The sequence below is a fragment of the Somniosus microcephalus genome, chromosome 24 (genome assembly GCF_052327205.1).
Source record: "Somniosus microcephalus isolate GS21.2 chromosome 24, FLI_Smic_1.0, whole genome shotgun sequence".
NCBI lineage: Eukaryota > Metazoa > Chordata > Chondrichthyes > Squaliformes > Somniosidae > Somniosus > Somniosus microcephalus.
Genome location: NC_141010.1, coordinates 50,388,365 through 50,410,240, shown reverse-complemented (window position 1 = coordinate 50,410,240; position 21,876 = coordinate 50,388,365). Strand labels below are relative to the sequence as shown.

Below are 21,876 nucleotides of genomic sequence, written 5' to 3'. Positions count from 1 at the left end.
AGTGTGTTTTCTCTTCCTGCTTTAGAGCATTGACTCCTATTTCAAAACTTAAAGCCCCAGTGACTTTGTAATAAATTCCACCTCGCACACGCTGTCAAACACAGCAGGCACTACATTCTATCACATTGCCATGTTACCTTGTGTGTTTGTTCCAGTTTTGTTTGTGGCCCTTCGGTCCAGAGCTTTGGGAGGTAGAAAGGAGCCATATTGAGCTTCAGTTGTTGCTAGATTCAGCCGTCTTCCAGTTTGACCCTGCCCAGACTTACAATTACACCAGCTGCTGCATAGCAGACGTTCTCTGCCTCCAGTCCCATCCATTCTCACATGACCCTAATACAGCCAACACTACTAACTGCAACTGATACATTTGCACACACAGTGGCAGATGCTCCCAACTTACCAGTGTGTATGGAAGTCTTTAATTATCATCCCACTACAACAGTGCAGTTTGTAATTTTATACAATTACTGTTGGTAATTTTCTTTTAACTTTTATTTTTGAATTATGTAGAAAAACTTGCATTTATATACCTTATGACATCTCTTCGAAATGTACCAAAGTGTTTCATGAGGTATAATCTCTTGTTATTTAGCCATGGTGGCAGCCATTTTGTACATGCCAAGATCCTCACATACAGTAATGAGATGAATGCCCAGTTAATCTGGGTTTTGTTTGCACTGCACTATTCTTCAAAATAATGCCATGGAATCTTTGAATGTTTTGTCCCAAAAGCAGTACTTCCAACAATGCAGTACTCCCTCAGTCCTGCACAGGCGTCAGCCTAAAATATGTACTCAAGTCCTGGAGTGGATCTTGAACTCTCAACTTCCTGAGGAGACTGCTCCAAACTGACACTCAACATAGCTGGTCACAGACCAACCTCACTGCTCCAGGCCTCTTCCTCTCATTCTTAGCAGCAGCAGGAAGCCCCCCACTTCAACTCTCTCATTCCTTCCCAGTCCCAAGTACCCCTCTCCCGCAATCTCTGGCCTTGTAGCCCTCATCTACTCCACTTCTCCTGAGCTCCCAGACCCAGGCTCCCAGCTTCCTTCTTATTTGCACGTTACAGCACGTTGCAAATACAACAGTACAAGTCAGGGGTCACGGCTTCTGATCTTCCTCCTCTGCCCCTCCGGGCAAGCAAAGCATTTCTTTTATCAGTCACACTTATCAAGTAAATACTGTGCTGTACGGGTGCAGATAGTGAAACTGCACCCTAAATAAATAGCTGAAAAGGAGCACTCTTATTAAATGGTGCAGCCTTTTAACCAGAGTTAACAAATGATCAAAAATGTAAATATGACTGTATAAATGCGTACAATAATTCTGAGAATTCTCAAAACAGAAAGCATGCAGGTGCAGCAGGCAGTTACGAAGGCAAATGATATGTTGGCCTTCGTAGCAAGAGGGTTCGAGTACAGGAACAAGGATGTCTTGCTGCAGTTGTGCAGGGCCTTGGTGAGACCGCACCTTGAGTACTGTGTGCAGTTTTGGTCGCCTTACCTGAGGAAAGACGTTCTTGCCATGGAAGGAGTGCAGCGAAGATCCACCAGGCTGATACCTGGGATGGCAGGAATGACGTACGAGGAGAGATTGTGTCGATTGGGCTTATACTCACTGGAGTTTAGAAGATTGAGAGGGGATCTCATCGAAACTTATAAAATTCTGTCAGGCCTGGGCAGACTAGATGCAGGAAGGATGTTTCTGATGGCCGGGGAGTCCAGAACCAGGGGTCATAGTCTAAGGATAAGGGGTAAGCCATTTAGGACTGAAATGAGGAGGAATTTCTTCACCCAGAGAGTGGTGAACCTGTGGAATTCTCTACCACAGAGGGCGGTGGAGGCCAGTTCATTAAATATATTCAAGAAAGAGTTGGATATATTTCTTAAGGCTAAAGGGATCAAGGGATATGGGGAGAAGGCAGGGACAGGGTACTGAATTTGGATGATCAGCTGTGACCTCATTGAATGGTGGAGCAGGCTCGAAGGGCCGAATGGCCTACTCCTGCTCCTATCTTCTATGTTTCTATGACACAGCAGTCTCAATATGTGGAGAATACTTTCATTCAAAAAAATTCCTATGTTAAGTCCATCCTTTTTTGGAATATTTGAACCCTGCCTACACCATCTCCTCATATTGCTCAATTCTCTCTCTCCCTCTATAAACATGGCTCGGTGCCTTGTGAACACATTGATGCTACAGTATTTGTTTCATGTCCTCTCTGCTGGCTTCTCATCCTCCCTCCGCTATAAACTCCCACCTGCCCATAACCTGTGCCATGGTCATTCCTCTCTGATCCGTACTGTCCCCAACACGTTCAATTTAAAATCCTTCCACAGCTTCACCCCACCCTATCTGTTCAACGTCTTCCCGAATCCTTTGGTCCTCAGACTCTGGGCTTTTGTACATCCCTCGATCCTACCATTTATGGCTGAGCCTTCAGCTGCCTCAGCCCTACTCTCTAGAACTACATCTTCAAACACCTCCACTTCTCTCCTCACCTTTAAAAATCTTCTCCAAACCCATCTTTTCTGCCAAACTATTGGTTACCTCTCCTCATGCTCTGCCCTGTGGCTCTAAATTGCCTTCATTTTTCCCCACTCCATAAAGCATCTTGGGGTGCTTCCTACATTAACGGTGCAGTATAAATGCTGTTGATTATTACAGTAAGTGCTCTGATGGTGAAGATGGTAAGAAATTCTGGGACATACATAAACAATCCGAATAAGGGAAACTATCTCACCATTAGTTCTAAAGCCATTAGTGAAAGCTTGAAATAACAACAGAAAACGCTGGAAAAACTCAGCAGGCCAGGCAGCATCCGTGGAGAGAGAAACAGAGTTAACGTTTCAGGTCTGGGACCCTTCAAAGCTTGAAGTTGTTTATCCAAGCAGCAGGTCTAGTTCTGATTATCTCTTTGAAATTTAGGATTAATCAAATACTCTGGAGCATGAGTGACTTTGAAGATCATGGCAGAAAGGTTGTTGGGTGAGCCACGCCTTTGTTGCTAAATCAGACCACAATGGTGGTATCCATCTGAAGATTTTTCCAATGGCTTAATAGTTTTCACGAGCTAAATACAAAGCCTTTTTTGGGGCAACATGAGTGTTAGCTAATATAATAGCAAAATACTGCGGATGCTGGAAATCTGAAATAAGAACAGAATATGCTGGAAATACTCAGCAGGCCAGGCAGCATCCGTGGAGAGAGAAATAGAGTCAACGTTTCAGGTCTGGGACCCTTCATCAGAACTGGAAAAAGCTGGAGATGTAACAGATATTAAGCAGGTGCAGAGCCGAGGGGAGGTGGTTTAGGAGGGGAGGAAGGAATAGAAAGAACACCCTGTACTTTTGTAAGAGGCAGGAAAGATAAAATGTTGCAAATGGGAATGGCAAAAATCATACTGCATGAAAAATGGGGGCACGGATTATTATCTGAAATTGTTGAACTCAATGTTGAGTCCGGCAGACTGTAAAGTGCCTAATCGAAAGATGAGGTGCTGTTCCTCGAGCTTACGTTGAGCTTCATTGGAACAATGCAATAGCCCGAGGACAGAGAGATCAGAGTGGGAGTGAAGCGGAGAATTAAAGTGACAGGCGACCGGAAGCTCCGGGTCACCCTTATGGACTGAACGGAGGTGTTCCGCAAAGCGGTCGCCCAATCTGCGTTTGGTCTCCCCAATGTAGAGGAGACCACATCGTGAGCAGCGAATACAGTATATTAAATTGCAAGAAGTACAAGTAAATCGCTGTTTCACCTGGAAGGGGTGTTTGGGGCCCTGGACAGTGGGAAGGGAGGAGGTAAAAGGGCATGTGTTGCATCTCCTGCGCTTGCACGGGAAGGTGCCAGGTGAAGGAGAAGGGCTGTTGGGGGTGATTGAGGAGTGGACCAGGGTGTCGCGGAGGGGACCAGGGTGTCGCGGAGGGGGCGGTCCCTTCAGAATGCTGAAAGGGGAGGTGAGGGGAAGATGTGTTTGGTGGTGGGATCACGTTGGAGGCGGCGGAAATGGCGGAGGATGATCCGTTGAATGTGGAGGCTGGTGGGGTGAAAGGTGAGGACAAGGGGAACCCTATCGTGGTTCTGGGAGGGAGGGGAAGGGGTGAGAGCAGAAGTGCGGGAAATAGAACGGACACGGTCAAGGGCTGTGTCAACCACGGTAGAGGGGAATCCTCGGTTGAGGAAAAAGGAAGACATGTCGGAAGCACTAGTATGGAAGGTGGCATCGTCAGAACAGACGCGGCGGAGACAGAGAAACTGGGAGAATGGAATAGAGTCCTTACAGGAAGCGGGGTGGGAGGAAGTGTAGTCCAGGTAGCTGTGGGAGTTGGTGGGCTTGTAGTGGATGTTTGTTGAAAGCCGATCACCAGAAATGGAGACGGAGAAGTCAAGGAAGGGAAGGGAAGAGTCGGAGATGGACCATGTGAAGGTGAGGGAAGGGTGGAAATTGGAAGTAAAGTGAATGAACTTATCTAGTTAGGGCGAGAGCAGGAAATGGCACCAATACAGTCATCGATGCACCGGAAAAAAAAGAGGTGAGGGAGGGAACCTGAGTAGGACTGGAACAAAGGGTGTTCCACATATCCCATGAAAAGGCAGGCATAGCTAGGGCCCATGCGGGTTCCCATAGCAACACCTTTAATTTGGAGGAAGTGAGTGGAGTCAAAGGAGAAGTTGTTCAATGTGAGAACAAGTTCAGCCAGGCGGAGGAGGGTGGTGGTGGATGGGGACTGGTTGGGCCTCTGTTCAAGGAAGAAACGGAGCGCCCGAAGGCCGTCCTGGTGGGGGATGGAGGTGTAGAGGGATTGGACGTCCAAAGTGAAAAGGAGACGGTTGGGGCCAGGAAACTGGAAACTGTTAAAGTGACGGAGGGCATCGGAAGAGTCGCGAATGTAGGTGGGAAGAGACTGGACAAGGGGAGAAAAAAGAGTCGAGATAGGAAGAGATAAGTTCCGTGGGGCAAGAACAGGCTGAAACAATTGGTCTACCAGGGCAGTCCTGTTTGTGGATCTTGGGAAGGAGGTAGAAGCGGGCTGTGCGGGGTTGGGGGACTATGAGGTTGGCGGCCATGGAGGGAAAATCTCCAGAGGAGATGAGGTCAGTGACACACTTGGAAACAATGGCTTGATGATTGCTAGTGGGGTCATGGTCCAGGCGGAGGTAGGAGGTGGTGTTGGAGAGTTGGCGTTCAGCTTCCGCACGGTAGAGGTCGGTTCGCCAAACAACAACACCCTTATCAGCAGGTTTAATGATAATGTTAGGGTTGGATCGGAGAGAACGGAGTGCTGCAAGTTCAGAGGGAGGTAGGTTGGAGTGAGTGAGGGGAGCAGAGAAATGGAGACGGCCGATGTCACGTCAGCAGTTAGCAATGAAAAGATCTAGAGAGGGTAAGAGGCCAGAGGGAGGGGTCCAAGTAGAACGAGAATTTAGAAAGCGGGAGAAAGGATCAGCCGTGTGGGGCGAAGACTCCTGGCCAAAGAAGTGGGCACGGAGACGAAGGCGACGGAAGAAGAGCTCAGCATCGTGCCGAGCTCGAAATTCATTCAGATGGGGGCGTAAGGGGATGAAGCTCAGGCCTTTGCTGAGGACTGATCATTCGGGGTCAGAGGGGATAGTGAAAACACGGCAGGGGGTGAGATTGGAAGAAGGGATGGGATCAGAGGAAAATAACGGGGAAGGAGGTTCTGGGGGGGGGGGGGGGGGGGGGGCGTTGGTGTCCACGAGTTGATGAAGCTTGCGATCCTTGACATCAGAAAGGAAGAAAAACAGATTTTTGTTGAAGTGTCGGATGAGTCGAAGGATGAAATGGAACTGTGGACCCGGACAGCATTGAAATAAGAGTGTGTCGGTGCTGCTGAAGAGAGAGGTCGAGGTTGTTCATGTGGCGGCGCATGGCGTTGAGTGTGGATCTCAAGATGCGGCAAGAGCAGTAGTTCGAAGAACGATGAATATCGAGGAGATATTTGTAATCCTGGGTGGGTCCGAAACATGAAGGGTGGAAGTTTAGTTGGAATCCACGTGGAATAACTCTGAACTGGAGACAGTTACTGAGGAAAGAGATGTGGCTGAAGGGTCCCAGATCAGAAACGTTAACTCTGTTTCTCTCTCCACGGATGCTGCCTGGGCTGCTGAGTATTTCCAGCATTTTCTGTTGTTATTTATGAGTGTTAGCTATCTTGTCTGGACTCCCTGTGAGTACTTTTTAAAATGCCTGTCTCGATTTCCTTCCCCATCTCTACCAAAGACACTGACTCATGCAGGAGAATGGTTCAAGTGCCGACAGCTCTCCGGAACCTCAAACTTAATGGCCATTCTTCACATGCGAGGCTAGCTAATGAGTGTCAGCAGGCTATATAACCATAATAACAGCTGGATGGGAAGGAATATCTTAGCCGAGTCCAAGACTGTCCTAACCCAAGGTCCTGACATACATTTTGCAGCAAGGATCTTTCCCCTCTCAAGCCTGGAGGCATTGCAACAAATGTGGCTCCTCTACTGCCATCCCAGCTCAGGTCAGCTATCACAGATGGAGGGTCTAATATGAAACCTTCCTGGTCTGTATGGCTTTGGACTACATTGGGCAGTGCATGTGCTCTTTAAGCCATGGAGGAAAATAGAGCCTGGGAGCATTTCAAAACAAATCCACGACGAGATGCAGTAACTTGCTGAACTACATAAAAATAGTCGATGAAGGGTTACACTCCCAAAACATCATAACCTGTATTTCCTCTTTACAGATACGGATAGTGTATTTACAGATATTGATGGTGTATTTACAGATGCCTACAGCATATTTACAGATACCTACAGCGTATTTACAGATACCTATAGTGTATTTACAGTTACCTAGTGTATTTACAGATACCTACAGTGTATTTACAGATACCTAGTGTATTTACAGATACCTATAGTGTATTTACAGTTACCTAGTGTATTTACAGATACCTACAGTGTATTTCAGATACCTAGTGTATTTACAGATGCCTACAGTGTATTTACAGATGCCTACAGTGTATTTACAGATACCTATAGTGTATTTAGATACCTACAGTGTATTTACAGATACCTACAGTGTATTTAGATACCTACAGTGTATTTACAGATGCCTACAGTGTATTTACAGATACCTATAGTGTATTTCCAACAGCTTCTCTTATCACATAACTGATGCCAATGAGAGCAAACACTGGAATAAAGCAAAACTCCACGTTGTTGGATGTCTGCATGCTATTAAAGCCTTGTGTATTTGTTGATCTTAAGTTTGTGATAATCAAGTTAATATCGGGCATTATACTATGAATTGCCAAATGTGAACATAGGAACAGGAGTAGGCCCTCCAGTCCCTTGAGCCTGTTCCACCATTCAATGAGATCATCTGTATCCTAAATCCGTCCATCCACCTTGGCTCCATATCCCTTAATACCCTTGGCTAACAAAAAGCTATCACGCTCATATTTAAAATTATTGAGCTAGCATCTGTTGCTTTTTGTGGGAGCCCCCCACACTTCTCCCACCCTTTGTGTGAAGAAGTGTTTCCTAACTTTTCTGCGGAATGGCTTGGCTCTGATTAAGATTATGTCCCTTGTGATAGATTCCCCCACCAGCTGAAAAAGTATGCAACAAAACGTTTAAGTGCAGACCATTTGTCTGCAACAAAGATGTCCCTTTGTCCTGATGCTACGTAATATCCATTGACTGAATTACTGTTAGTTATTCTGTATGCACACAGTAACGAAAATTTGGACAAAACAGCTGCTTAAAAGATACTAAGCAACAGGATTGCTGTGCCAGCAATAAAATCAAATAATTTCCTATGCGTAAGATATTAGTTTCATAAACACATTCATAAAAATTTAAAGGGAAAAATTGTGTGGTACAGGCCACTGAATAAAATTAGTAAAATAAGTGAGCTCAAGAATCCATCTGCCAAACGTAAATATTTCAAAAGCCTTCTATTTAATTCTGAGAGAAATACAGTATTCAGTACATTTACTGGAACACAAGGGAAATTACCATCCCAAGGGCAGCTACTAACTTTAGTCACTGGCGAAATGTCATTTACATTTCCCCCCTCAATTTCCAATCTTTGTTGTATCGCATTAAAAATTGCTCTCTGGCTTTTAACCAGCCATAAATATTTCAGATACCTGCCACATAACAGGGCCATAGAAGCTCCTAAAGATAGAAGTACATCAGTCACTAATTGTTTGGATCTCTCTCTATTTAGTGTCTCTTTCAACTAATTAATATTTAGACTACTGCTTCAAAAAGACAACCCCCCCCTCTACCAGACATGAATAAACATTAGGCTTCTTAAGGAAAGGGAAGGAACTATCAAATGCACAGCTGAATTGATTTTGTTGTTTGCTTATTGCTCAGGTAGCATCTAGCACTGTTAATTAATTGAAGCCTTTGAGTAGTAATTGATAAGAGACATGTTTAGTACACGGTTCTGCTGTATTCACTACTATGCTCATCTCATAACAAGAATCACAACTGCTCATCATAGCTCCTAGTCTTAATTATGTCAGTCATAAAAACCTTCATAATTAGTATTATTCCTGAACAGGCAAATATTAGTGTTGTTTAAAATGTTAACCAATCCTTCAGCGAACTCCCTTATCTAACAACCTATTTCACAGTGCAAAATTATTCATTAAATTTTTGATGACATTAAGTCAAACAACATATTTGTGGGTTTGGGTGGAGGAGAGTGGATGGGGTAAATGTAGAGAATGGAGTTTAAGCACTGAGCTTGAACTACTAATTGGGCTTTTAGTGGTGGGTGAAGCCCTACACTTTCACAGTATCCTTATGTTTAGCTTAGCACAACTGTTAGGGCCCCAGGTTCTCTGATGTTTTGCAATACTTCAGCAACCACACACCATTGTTTTTATCACTTTATGGTGCCTCCATCTCTCTGCTCATTTACTTTAATGGATCTTGTTAAATACAGCCCCCTAAACCTCCCTGATTTGCTTTAATAGGGTTGTTTAAAAAATGATATGGTGTTTACAGGGCTCCATAGTAATACTGCAATATTTCTTAGCCATGTTCTTGACAGTCAAATTCTGTTTTTATTGCATGCGATTCCAGGGTTTTTAAACTAGTCTCTTCGGACTTGCATTCCACAATTCTATCCACTCATAATTAGGGCCATGGGTTTATGATGACAGAGTCAAATTCTGTTTTTATTACATGGTATTACAGGATTTTCATCAGTGCTTCTGAGATATTAAGCAATTCCAGCCATTTTCCATAAAAACTGCTAATCTGTGGTCTGGACTATTAGAGGCACATCTTGGTACTTGAGCACTCGCGTATACTGCAGTCTCCAATATAATAAACAAATACCCCACGAAGAAGCTGTGACACTGCTCACTGGTATTTTTTCCCACTAAAGGGAATTGGATAAATATTTGAAAGGGTATCCAGAAGAGAGGCTATAATATTTATAAGGATTATTAATGATATATTTGCACTTTCAAATATAACACAATTTTGCATTATGTAAAAAGACCTAGGCTATGGTTTTGAAATTTTAACCAGCATTCATGAGGTTTGCAGAAAGGTTAATCACACAATATTCAAGAATGATTAACAGATACTGCTAAAGCAAATTAAAAAAAAATAAACTGTGCAACAAATATAGAGAGACACGATTTGAACAGGGACTGCTCATACTGCTAAATTAAAGGTACAATGTTTAAATTCCCTTGTAGACTGGGTACCCCGAGATTCATATTGAGGACCAACACTCTGAAAATAATGGGGCAGAATTTGCGGTCGGTATTACGCCATCGTACCGCCTTTGAAACTGATCGCAAGGTTGAGATTTCCGCATGTGCTTGCACGTGCCCTAAATCCCAAACGCGATCTGTCAAGTTCCAACTTGACAGACCATCCGCTGCGACTGTGAAATCCTTATTGCTGGTGCAGAGTTGGGCTAATTTCCCACTAACTACCCAGCAATTACGCAGGAAAGTTTTACGACTGGTGCAAACAGGCGCAGGAGCCTGTTTGCACAGCGCAAGGGGAGGGGGGATATGCAGCAGCTTGAAATATACACCAGTCATGGTAAAAAAATTCAAAATAAATATCGATATCCACCTAACTATCTCCTGATCCCAACACAACTCACGGAGACAAATAGGCAAAGGGTGAAAACAATCTACCAAGAATGAGAGACTGATTTATTTATTAATATAATAACTTGAATGAGTGAGACTAAAAAATCATGAATGGACATCGTAGGTTTCTGTTTCCTGATTGGAGCACTGTCCCATGTGATCCCAGGTACACTTACACACACGGTGCGCCCCGGGATCCGTGGGCCACTACGCTGCGCTCAGCTCCGCAGCGAAATAACGCAAGTTTTTGAAGGGGGCCTCGCACCAGGTAAGTGCAGATTTCTTTGAGGTTTGCGTCATGCTCCTTAGCTACGCACAGCTGATCACAATTTCAGGGCCAATATTCTGTCCTTGTGGCAAGGCAAGCCACAGTCTTCTGTGATACCAATATTCATATGTAAAATGATTATCTATCTTAGAACTAGGACAAATGTTTTGGAAAAAAAATGCAGAGGGGGTTGGCTCCTTTCCAGACATTTAGCAACATCACATTATGGTATCACAGATATGCCCCATGTGACCATCCCTACTCTCATGGAAGGTACATCCTGCCCTACATCAAGTTAATTTTACTCAATCGGCATTTCTTAGAAGATATATTAGACAACTGCATTTCCTGGGAGGCCCAAGACGATGGTGAATAGGTGTGTGGTGTATGCAGGATGCTTGTTTGAAGAAGATCTTACAAGGTAGATCATCTTTCTTTCTTCTACGTCTCATGTTCAACACAGACTGAGAGAATGACTAAATATTATGACAAGAAGGGAGGCCTTTGCAGAGAAAGAGAGAGACCAGAATAGACCTACCAAGTAGCAGTGTTTCCACAGCTACCATATCAAAAGAATAACGCTTGGTAAATTTATGTGGATTACTCCACATAGTTGCTTTATATATGCAGCCAATATATCCTGGGGATATATACAAACAAATGCCTTGGAAGGTGTTGCAAATATTCAATTAATGTTATTCTGCAGGCAAGGGAACTATTGTTCTCTGCAAAGCACGACTGTACAAACTACCTCCACTTAAAAGTATAGGCATCATTCATTGCCACCTTTGATAAATCTCGGGCAACAACTGGAAGTCTGCTGGTATGGGTGTGGAAAGCAGCCTGACAGAAATGGGTAGTGAGATCGGACAGGTACTGCACAACACCAGGATCTCCAAGAACGGAAGTTAAAAAGCCCAATAAAGGACTACTAGAATCACCTCAGCTCCATTTGCTGTAATCATAGAAATTACCACATACAGGAAACTGTGTGTTATCCGGAGGCTAAATGTCCGGCAAGCTCGAGCCACCGGCAAAAATCAGCAGCCATTTTTTTTCTTTTCGTTGCTTTTTTCTCAACAGTCAAGCGCTGCAAGGTCTGTAGCTAAGCAACAGCTTCAGCTGGAGATGCTGCAGAGACGCTTGCCGACTGTTTAGAAGCTGTTGCTAAGCAACAGGGTTTGTTGATTCACACGGAGCTGAAAATCTCCGTATGTTTCAACATTAGCGCTGGAGTGTCCGGCAGTTTTGAGGGAACAGCAACAGCTCGGTCCCGCCGGTGCCGGATAGCACAAAGTTTCCTGTATTCAGGCACTAACATCTCCAAATGCAATTATCAACTCTAATCCCATTTCTCTGCCCTTTGCCTGTATCCTTTAATATTCTTCAATTATTTTCAAATACGTATCCAAATCTCTTTCATAGTCTCTCCCTCGATAGCTGCTTGTGGTAAAGCATTCCATGTTCTCAAAGCCTTCTCACTTCCTCCTTCCTCATTCTAATAATAATCTTAAATTTATACTCCCTTGTTACTGATTTGCCAACCAGTGACAACAATCTTCCACTATTTACTGTCTTAAAACTTTACATAATTTTGAAAACCTCTATTAGACCCTTCTACCCCTCACCCCCCGCCTGTTCTAGTGGGAAATGCCCCAATTGTTCAAGTCCTTCAGAAAATGTTAGAAGTCTGCACTACAGAAGGTCGTCATTTGGGCTATCGTGTAAGTATAAGCTGTTTGCTAGAGCAATCCAAATTAATCTTACTGCCCTGCTCTTTCCCTATAGTCTGTAACTTCCTTTGCTCCAATTTTCCTTTAAAAAGGTGCAATGGTCTCATGAACTACTTCATGTGGCAAAATATTTCATTTTCCAACAACAGAGAGGCTCAAAACTAACTTCCCCCATTTTCATTCTTCTGAAGGTGTGTCATTAATTACCAGTACCAGTTGAGGAGTCAGTAATTGAAGCAGGATCCCTTAGAGAGCATACTCTTCTTGTGACTACCACCTTCAAATCAGAGACTGAAGGCAAATCCAGCTCCAGTAGCTGGAATAATTGAGACCTCTGGGAGATCACTAACGAAGCAAGTTCAGCTGCTGAGATCGCAAAAACAGTTGAGCATGCTACATGGGAAAGGTAAGTGCTACCATCAGACTAAGAATGCAAAGGTCATGGAACGTAGTGTTTCACTGAGATACAGGAAACTTTCTGGTATCCGGCACGGACGGGACCGACGTGGTGCCGGTTCATCAACAATTCCGGATAACTGAACGCTATAGTAAAAGATACGGAGCTGAGAGCTCCGTGTAAAGCAACAAACCCTGTTGCTTGGCAACAGCTTCAGAACAACGTCCACAAGTTGCAAGCGTCTCTGTAGCTTAGCAACAGCTGCAGCCAAACCCTTGCCTTCCTCCATTTGTTGCTGTGCAAGTAATAAAAGTTATATAAGTTACCTGAAACCGACTCCTGAATTTTGCCGGTTAACCGACATTTCCGGTTATTTAGGGGCCGGTTAATCGAAAGTTTCCTGTACATAACTTCTCACAAAGAGGAGAAACCATTCTCTGAAGGGGGCGATGACTTTCCTAGTGAACATTATCTGCTCTTTGGCCTCCTAGATGATACTTGTCGTTTACAATAAAGCCAAATTCCTGGAATTTGCTACGTACCTTTGGACAACTGTCAAAACAAATTCGCAACAAGGAACTCCCACAAGTCAGTCACCCACGAACAAGTAGATATGCACACAGCAAACCTTCAGATTCACAGCAACAAATTGACAGGAATCTCAAAGTCCCTGCAAGTGAGGAAATACTAATGCAGAACACCTTGCATTGCTAGCTGTGACTCTGAAAATTGAACCCAACTCATTTCATGTCAAGTGGTGATATGAAAGTAGGTATTTGAGATATATTGCTATCGCCCAGTCTCTGCTTGGATTATCTGAGGTAGTATTATAATCTTCAATTATTCCCTGTGAAGCAACATGATGAGTGCACTGAGATTGAGGATGAAACAATACCCTCCCGACTTTTTGGGGACTACAAAATAGCATGGGTAAGTGCCAATACTTTGCTGATCCAGTGGAGCGTGCTTGATCACTGCAGATGACAGAAGACATTTCATGGTCTTTTGCGTTTTCAGTCTGATGGCAGCACTTATCGTTCTCGTCCAGAACGCTTAACCGTTTTTCAGATCTCTGCAGCTGAACTTGCTTTGTTACTTAGCCCATATCATTAGGTCAGATCAGACAACATCTTGAAAACATGGTAGTTTGGTATGACTATATAGGGGTTGCTCCAATTAATAGGTTCCAGGACCCAAGCATCCGATATGTCAACTTATCACCTGGCTGCAAAGTTCATCAGGAAATTGCCTGGCCAAGTTTGCTGTGTAATAGTCTTTGCTGGGTGGTTGGGGTTGGATCTGCAGTGCAGGCCCAGGCTGAGGACAAAGGATGCTCTGTTAGCACAATATCTGAAAGCCCTGGTTGTAACCCTCAAAGTTCTGCTGTTGTTGAGGGTCACCATCTCAACTTATGGACAGGGTTGCCAGGTGCATAACAGAAGACTGTGCCCATTGATGCCAGTACAGGAATATTGATGTGCTTTTGTAGCAACTGTTGTCAGCCCTCTAATACTTCATCCACATTCCCGCAAAAATGCCCTTTGCGATCAAAAGACATCTCCAGAAACTGAAGCATGGAAATAGCAGCCATACCAGTCAGGGGAACAAAATTCCCTGGATATTTCACAGAATCACAGAAACCCCACAGTGCAGATAGAGGCCATTTCGGCCCATCGAGCCTGCACCGACACATATCCCACCCGATCCCCGTAACCCCTACACCAACACATATCCCACCCTATCCCCATAACCCCACGTAGTTAATCCCCCTAACGCTAAGGGTCAATTTATCATAGCCAATCAACCTAACCCGCACATCTTTGGACTGTGGGAGGAAACCGGAGCACCCGGAGGAAACCCACGCAAACACGGGGAGAATGTGCAAACTCCACACAGTCACCCGAGGCCGGATTCGAACCCGGGTCCCTGGCGCTGTGAGGCAACAGTGCTAACCACTATGCCACCGTGCTTTGACTGTATTCCTGTTGCTACATTGAAGCAGTCTAGAAAAGGTACACCATCAAGGATAAATTCTACTCCTGTAGAGTACTGCGAGTAGTTTTCCCCACAGCGTAAATTTGGGATACCTCTGATATCTCAGAATCATAGAATGATTACAGCACAGAAGGAGGCCATTCGGCCCATCGCGGCTCTCTGCAAGAGCACTTCAGCTAGTCCCACTCACACGCCCTTTCCCCATAGCCCTGCAAATATAGAAAACTCCACTCAGTGAATTTGTTGGCATGCTATCCTTTTTCTGTGCCCCTTGCAAAATCATGTCTGTGCCATGTGGCACTTGGACATACAGTCAGGAAGAGCAGAGTCCGAGTTCCTGACAGACTGCTTGCCACGTTGGTTCAACATCTGGAATGCAAGTGTTAAATATGCTCTGCTGGGCTGTGTCGTGGGAGGGACAATGGCATAGATTTGTCCACTTTGGTCGTTTACAGGTGTTTCTTACATGTCCTGGGCTACAGTCCGCAGCGAAGACAATGAACCCCACAGAAGTCAAAAGCTGGTGCTTCAAAAGATCCCCTAGAGCTGGCATACTCATACTCTGAGATACCCTGGAATTAAAGCATTAAACAGCTTCAGCAACTGATTGTGAGATGCCTGGTCAGCAAGGGTTGGCATGTTATTATCTTCCTCTCAGTGAGAAATTAAATTCCAGTCACTTAACAACGGTGAGTTGATCTGCAAACCGGATTCAGCAGATGAGACCCAAGAGAAATCTGGGGATGAGGCTGTTCAATAGGATTTGTGGCGATGAAGTGAGCTTTGATAGAGAATGCGAGCGTGTCAAACTTCCTCAAAAAAGAGCAAGTGAGCCTTTGCCTTCTTTAGGGATGAACTTCCTGGGAACCAGAAGAAACCAAGAAGTTGCAGGGGATGAACTAAGTGGGGATATGGACCTATTCCAGAACGGCAACGGCTACCTGCAACAGAACTGCAGAAAACCCCATCAGAATATGAGTCACGTGAGGCCTCTCAAGACGGTGCAGCTGTATCACACCAATGGGTTCCAACAACCCTGAAACACTAAGTGCTATTGGTTTACTGTGACAGTGGGCCACCCGAGAGCGAGAGTTCACCCACTCAAGTCAGTAGCATTTCAGGCAGCCAACTCGGTTTTTCTTCCTGTAGTTTGCATTGGTACACCAGTCAGTACTGGTCATCTGAAATAAAAACAGAAAATGCTGGAAATACTCAGCAGGTAAGGGAGCATCTGTGGAGAGAGAAACAGAGTTAACGTTTCAGGTCGATGACCCTTCGTCAGAACTGGAAAAAGCTGGAGATGGAACAGGTTTTTAAGCAAGTGCGGGGGCAGGGAAAGGGGGGAAAGAACAAAAGGGAAGGTCTGTGATAGGATGGAAGGCAGGAGAGATTAAGAGATGGTGCAAGGCAAAAGGAGATGGTAATGGGACAAGTTAAGAAACAAAAGATGATGATCCTTAAGAACGGCCACACACTGACACCATATCGTCTCACTGCCTCAACTTCAGGAAACCTGTCCCATCTCCAGCTTTTTCCAGTTCTGACGAAGGGTCATCGACCTGAAACGTTAGCTCGGTTTCTCTCTCCACAGATGCTGCCTGACCTGCTGAGTATTTCCAGCATTTTCTGTTTTTATTTCAGATTTCCAGCATCTGCAGTATTTTGCTTTTGGAGTACTGGTCATCAGTACTGGGGAATCAGCTGACACTATAGTCGGGATAACTGCAAAGCACCAATATTGCAAGAGTTGGTGTCAGTCAGCTCCAAATTTGATCTCCAATTTGTGTAGGCTGGAGAGCACTGGAACATGACTGAAGCATAGAGGAATGACCTGAACATCACCGAGCCAAATCTGAAGTTGAGGCAATGAGACTATATGGTGTCAGTATGTGGCAGTTCTTAAGGATCATCATGACTCAATGATCAGGAGCAAAGATGTCCATTCAGTCTCTACAATGACAGTGATCAGCCTTGCTATAAAAGCGACCATGGTTGGGTTCCAGGTGTCACTCAAGCAGAATCAGGTGCTTGAGAAGGATAGTAAGGGTGGAGTCTGCAAAATTTGTTGGTTATTTTCTTGTCAAGGAAATTTAAATTGTGTGAAGGCAGTCATGTCAGATGTGAGCCAAAAAGCTCAGGCTGATCACAGCAGTTCACGTTGTGTTTGGTCCCAGGCAACAAAAGCACCGATAAGAGTGCAAGGTTTTAATCCAAGTAGATGTCCTCGTTACATTTTGGGTTTTTACCCTCGATCAATTTTTGAGTTCAGCTTCTCAGAACAAGTTCTGAAAGAATGCCCTCACTCCCTATGACTTTTATCTGACCAATATCCAGGTAATTTTTACCAAGTACAATAATTTCACCAAAAAAAACACTTTCTCCATAATTGGTTATGTCACATGCTCTCATGTGGCCATCTTTGACTTCGAAGGCAGCAGAATATACAACTCACTCAACCATAGCTTAAATAATAAACAGCCAAGCAGATTTATTAGTCAGTAAATGGATAAGCGAACAGAAGCAATGACTGTAGATTTACTGTGGTTGCTGGTTTAAGTATTCCACCTCAGACATTAGAAAACAACAGCTACATTTGCAGGGTGCAGAAAAGATTTATGAGAATGATTCCAGGGATGAGGGACTTCAGTTACGCGAATAGACTGGAGAAGCTGGGGTTGTTCTCCTTAGAGCAGAGAAGGTTGAGAGGAGATTTGTTAGAGGTATTTTAGACAGAGTAGATAGAGAGAAACTTCCCATTGGCGGAAGGGTCGAGAACCAGAGGACACAGATTTAAGGTGACTGGCAAAAGAACCAAAGGTGACATGAAAAAAAGTGGTTAGGATCTGGAATGCACTGCCTGAAAGGGTGGTGGAGGCAGATTCAATCGTGGCATTCAAATCGTGGATAAGTACCTGAAGGAAAAAAATTTGCAGGGCTACGGGAAAAGGGCGTGAGTGGGACCAGCTGAAGTGCTCTTGCAGAGAGCCGGCACGGGCTCGACGGGCCTCCTACTGTGCTGTAACCATTCTATGCTGCGCTAAACTGGAATGTAAACTGGACAATGCACAATGGTCCTGAATATTAACCTTTACATGGTAGTTTGTTGCCAATTGTCCACAGAGTTTCACTGGCCTTTCTAATTTAAAAAATGGCGGCACGCACGGACGCAGCGGCTTTGTCTCTCCCGAGACTGAGCGTTTTCACCCTCCTTCTGAGTCTCTTCTGGACTCTGCTGATACGGGAATTGAGGGCAGACCTACTGTACAGCCGGCAGACGCTTCTCGACATCGGGGCCGACTGCGTGCGGCTCACACTCGGCGACATCGATCTGCCTCCCGACATCGCCCGACCCCCGGGACCAGCGTGGCGTCCTTCCCCAGCCGGAAGTCGGCGCAGACCGCGCAGGGAACGCAAGCAGAAGCAGGGTAAGAGGGCCGGTATCCAAAACAGGCTGAAGAGGGCCCCACACAAACCCTCCCTCCCAAGTATTTTCCTGGCCAACGTCAGGTCACTAGAAAACAAAATGGATGAGATCAAACTTGATCTCTCCTCACAGAAAAGGACAAAGGAATGCTGCGCCATGATCTTCACAGAGACCTGGTTGAACAACGGCATCCCTGACACCACCATCCAACTAGAAGGACGCACAGTCTTCCGCACCGACAGAACTGCAGACTCCGGTAAGAGCAAGGGAGGCGGTTTGTGCATTTACACTAACAATGCCTGGTGCACTAACACTGACATAATCGATAGATCCTGCTCGGCTGATTTGGAATTCCTCATGGCAAGGTGCAGACCCTTCTACCTGCCTCGGGAATTCACGGCTGTTATCATCACTGCGGTCTACATCCCACCACACGCTAATGCCAAACTAGCACTGAAGGACCTCTACAGGGCCATCAGCGAACAACAAACTGCGCACCCAGACGGAGCTTTTATCGTCGCGGGGGACTTCAATCACATAAACCTAAAAACTGTACTACCGAAATTCCACCAGAATGTTTCCTGCCCCACAAGAGGGGAGAACACACTGGATCAAGTCTACACGAGCATTGTAGACGCTTATAAGGCCATTCCCTGCCCCCACCTTGGGAAGTCTGACCACCTCTCCCTGTTTCTAGCCCCGGCATACAAACGGCTCATCAAAAGAGTGAGAACATCAGTGAGATCAGTGAAAGTATGGCCAGAGGGGGCAGTATCGGAGCTTCAGGATTGCTTCGAACGCACTGATTGGGGCATGTTTGCCCATAATGACATCGAGGAATACGCATCCACAGTGCTATTCTACATTAACAGCTGCGTCGAGGTCGTCACGACCCATAAAAATATCAGGACATACCCCAACCAGAAACCCTGGGTGAACGGAGAGGTCCGCTCGCTGTTGAAAGCACGCGATGCAGCATTTAAATCTGGCAACGCGGCGGCTTACAGTGCAGCTAGGACCAACCTAAAAAAGGGTATCAGGACTGCCAAAAGGATAGAGGATCATTTCCACAACAACTCGGGCCCCCGGCACATGTGGCAAGGCATCCAGTCCATCACTGACTACAAGGGCAAAAACACCAGCCCCCCGGTTAGCGATGCCTCCCTTCCGGAGGAGCTTAACAACTTCTACGCTCGCTTCGACAGGGACAACAGGGAGCCGGCTACCAAAGCCTTGCCACCCCCGGAAGACCAGGTGCTCACTCTGTCGACCTCCGACGTAAGGGGTGTTCTACGCGGAGTGAACACACGAAAGGCTGCTGGACCGGATAGCATCCCTGGATGGGTACTCAAGGAATGTGCTGATCACAGAATCACAGAATCACAGAAACCTCACAGTGCAGATAGAGGCCATTTCGGCCCATCGAGCCTGCACCGACACATATTCCACCCGATCCCCGTAACCCCACGTATTTAATCCCCCTAACACTAAGGGTCAATTTATCATAGCCAATCAACCTAACCCGCACATCTTTGGACTGTGGGAGGAAACCGGAGCACCCGGAGGAAACCCACGCAAACACGGGGAGAATGTGCAAACTCCACACAGACAGTCGCCCGAGGCCGGATTTGAACCCGGGTCCCTGGCGCTGTGAGGCAACAGTGCTAACCACTATGCCACCGTGCTGGCTGATGTCTTCACCGCCATCTTCAATCTGTCATTGGCCCAGGCAGTAGTCCCTACATGCTTCAAGACCGCTACCATTATTCCTGTGCCAAAACAAACGGCTGTGATGTGCCTGAACGACTATCGACCTGTCGCACTCACACCCATCATAATGAAGTGTTTCGAGAGACTGGTCCTGGCTCACATCAAAGCCAGTGTTCCCACCTCTCTTGACCAACACCAGTTTGCCTATCATGCAAACAGATCAACGGAGGATGCAATCACAACTGCTCTACACTCGGCACTGAATCACTTAGATGGTAAGGAGACCTACATCAGAATGCTGTTCATAGACTACAGCTCAGCATTCAACACTATCGTCCCCAACCACCTGGCCACCAAACTCCAAACTCTTGGCCTGAACACTTCCCTCTGCAACTGGACCCTGGACTTCCTAACAAACAGACCCCAGTCTGTCAAATTAGGTAACCACACCTCCACCCCCCCCCGACCCTGAACACGGGGGCCCCACAAGGATGTGTGCTGAGCCCCCTCCTCTACTCCCTCTTCACCCACGACTGTGTGGCTGTTCATGGTTCCAACACCATCATCAAGTTTGTGGATGATACCACGGTAGTAGGTCAGATCACTAACAACGATGAGTCAGCCTACAGGGAGGAGGTCCAGCATCTCGTGAAGTGGTGCGCCAATAACAACCTGGCCCTTAACATCAAGAAAACCAAAGAAATCATTGTGGACTTCAGGAAGTCTAAAAGGCGGAAGTCACACCCCCATCCACATCAATGGGGCTGTGGTGGAAAGGGTGGACAGCTTTAAGTTCCTCGGAGTCCACATCACAGAAGACCTCTCCTGGTCCCTCAATGCCTCCTCTCTGGTGAAGAAGGCCCAGCAGCGCCTATATTTCTTAAGAAGGCTGAAGGGATGTAACCTGTCACCCCTGATCCTCTCTAACTTTTACCGCTGCACAATAGAGAGCATCCTGACAAACTGTATCACAGTATGGTATAGCAGCTGTAGCTACTATGACCGGAAAGCCCTGCAGCGGGTAGTCAAAACTGCCCAACGCATTACCGGCACCCGGCTACCGACCATAGAGCACATATACCAGAAACGCTGTTTACAGAGGTCACGGTCCATCATCAAAGACCCTACCCACCCCAGCCACAGCCTGTTCGCCCTCCTGCCATCTGGGAGACGCTACAGATGCATTCGCACCCGTACGACCAGATTTAGGAACAGCTTCTTTCCCAGGGCTGTCATCCTACTGAACTCCACAAATAAACTCTAAAGCCTGCACACCTGCCAATGCACTTTATTATGGTTATGTTTATGTTAATGTATTACAAGCCAAATGTATGTTGAATGTTTAAATGTCTTAATCTAAATGTACACTCTCGGGAGCCACAAGCCTACATTTCGTTGTACTGCACTTGTGCACTAACAATGACAATAAAAGTTGATTTGATTTGATTTGATTGATTTGATCTCTCTCCAGTGCTTTCAGATGGACTGCTCAATTGAACAGGCCGAAAAAAATAACAGCAACATAGAAAGAATTTAAATTGGTGTATCGAACGCAAAAAAGAGCCGCCAATCAAACATATATATGCTTCCCTTTGTATGAGATGGTTTAGCCCCACCGTTCTCCTGCCCTTCAAATACTTGGCCAGGGGAAATTTCTCAATGTCTCTACTCAGCATCAAAAAAGATGGTCATTTTCTCAGAGTAAACTTGATTTTTAACAAAAATAAACCAACACCATGATGTATTTATGACAAAAAAAGGAATGTTTTTTGGTCATGTCACATCTAATTACAAAAAGCAGTCAACACTTTAAACAAGAAATCAGAAACTTAAAAAAAATGAAAATGTATGAGAGTTTGTTTCACTAGAACGGGGGGGGGGGGGGGGGGGGAAATGACACTGTAGGGCTGGGCATGGGAGCAGGGATGGTCATGTGGAGGACAACTCTGATGTTGTGACATTATAAAATTTAAAAGAAAGGCATCTCTTTACATGATTTCTCCCAGCCAGGCCATTCCTGTACCAGTGGTGTGTAGAGTAGATGAGACATGTTTACACACACATCATACAGTATAATACAATTATCTTATCCATGTGTACATAGGAATACGAAAGTGTTATGAAGGAGAGAAAATGAAATGTTTGCATGAAATATTTAATCCTAAAACACTGACTAGGATGTATAAATTGGGGTTTAGGATCACTACTTCATGTAAGCATGC

The 21,876-nt window shown here is 45.4% G+C and overlaps 1 protein-coding gene across 7 annotated transcripts in view; it reads right to left on the bottom strand.

The window, feature by feature from the left end:
* Positions 1-21,876, bottom strand: part of tanc2a (tetratricopeptide repeat, ankyrin repeat and coiled-coil containing 2a) — a 1,096,529-nt gene that overhangs the window by 316,500 nt on the left and 758,153 nt on the right. The gene's annotated exons all lie outside the window — the stretch shown is intronic.